This window comes from Lissotriton helveticus, chromosome 1_1 (assembly GCF_964261635.1).
Source record: "Lissotriton helveticus chromosome 1_1, aLisHel1.1, whole genome shotgun sequence".
In the NCBI taxonomy this organism is placed as follows: Eukaryota; Metazoa; Chordata; class Amphibia; order Caudata; family Salamandridae; genus Lissotriton; species Lissotriton helveticus.
This window is the reverse complement of record NC_136057.1, coordinates 79,319,767-79,321,752: the sequence shown is the minus strand read 5'-3', so window position 1 is coordinate 79,321,752 and position 1,986 is coordinate 79,319,767.

The following is a 1,986-nucleotide window of genomic DNA, read 5'->3' as shown; positions in this document are numbered from 1 at the left end:
GATTTGCATATGGCCATGTCTGAACTGGGGTGGCAGAGTAGGCTAAAGAACGGTGATGGATTAAACCCAGATCTGTTGACTGGGTGTGAGTGTTTGATTGGTTCAGATGCTCTGTCCATCACCACCCCCTTTTGTACCGCTTTGTTCGCCATAAGTTGGCAGGGTATGCTCAGACGTTGAGTCCCTTGCTCAATTTGCAACTGGATTCAAGCAAGCCTGGATGAAGACGCTGGAATGCCAGAAACCGGTCCTAGGAATCTTGATTCCGGTCCAGGGAAGGCATGGTTTGGCAGTTCGGGCTGGACTGTTCCCATGAGGCACAGGGTCAGACTGATTTGCATATGGCCATGTCTGAACTGGGGTGGAAGAGTGGGCTAAAGAACGGTGATGGATTAAACACAGATCTGTTGACTGGGTGTGAGTGTTTGATTGGTTCAGATGCTCTGTCCATCCCCACCCCCTTTTGTACCGCTGAGGGGCACGGTAGGCAGTTCACGCAGTTTAAACAGGGCAGGCCACACGACAGTGGCAGAGCAGCAAAGAGGACCCAGGTGGAGTCAGGGGGCGCAGGGGATGACACAGCACCAATACCTGTTGATCCCCAGCAGTCCTGGGGGCAGTTAGAGGGTCCTCTTGGCGCTAGATGGTTCTTGCGCCCTTAGTAGGTAGTTGCTTGAAGAGGGGGGGTTGAGTTGAAGGCTGCTGACAGGATTCCTCAGCAGGTCACTGTAGGTGGTCCCTGGGTTCCCCTCCCACCAGGCCAGATCAGGGGGCTAGTTCAGTGTTCCTCACACAGCTTGGTGGGCAGCGCCTAAACCCTGTCTCCCCCAGTGGCATAGGTTCCTGACTAGGCCCTACCGCCTAAGTCTCCTGCGTAGGGTCCCCCAGGTCAGTGATGCCCCAACTGACTAAAAACGTTCCCTCCTTTTCTTATATATGCCCAGGTCAGGTGACCACTCTCTAAGGCGGCAAAAGCAGACCCCGCCCCTATTCTAGAAGGTTCCAGGAGCTACCCTACTCTAACTATGGGCAGGCAAGGCAGGCTGGTATTGCAACAATGTTTTAGGGTTCTAGCCAGCTCCTGGCAACTAGGGTGCTACACAAAAAGACCACACTGCAGTAGCAGGGGCCTATGGCAGCCATGTTTGAAGTAGAGAGCACCTGCACCTTAGCATTGGTTAGCAATGGGAAGGTGCTCGGAGACCTAAGGCCAACAAAAAAGAAGGTGGGAAAAATGAGGCAAGGGCGAAAAAAATAGGCAAAGACCACCCTAGGGCTGACAGGTCTAACAGGACTTTACTCTAGACATTTCAGCTACCAACACTTCCAACTCATCTGTGAACTTTGGATTGTACAGCACCTACCACCCAGTGCACTATCCTCACACATGTTTGTAAATAAACTCACTATTACACTATACTTGCCTCTGTTGTGATTCCAACTTAGTGTGTGTCATAGAGATGATGAGCTGCTAAAGAACACAGTGCATGCTAACTACTACAGCAATGTGATCACTGTTATGTGAGTCATGGTGATGTGACACATAAGAGGGAGACACACCACTAGGGCACCAAAACACATACTCACCATGGCCAAGTAACTCATCGCCTCCAATGATGTTGAAATACAGTGGAATGCACAGACACCACACCTATCCACAGTCAGTGGTAAGAAGCCCACAGGTGAGGTAAGCAAATGTCAGTCAGATGTGTAAAGACAGACAACGCACATAACAAAGTGAAGCACTGGTATATTACACATCAGCGACATGTTTATTCCACAACAGTTGCAAGGTAATTCCACGTGACAGTGGGCACACGTTCACCAAGTGTCGAAGAATTGAAGTCCAGGGGTGTGTGGTACATCACTTGATGGGAATCGACAACTTCCACCCTGGAATTGGATGCTGGGTGTTGGGGGTCAGAGTTGACCAAACAACAGGCATAGTACTTTGGGAAGGACAGACTTAAGACACAATCAAAAGCA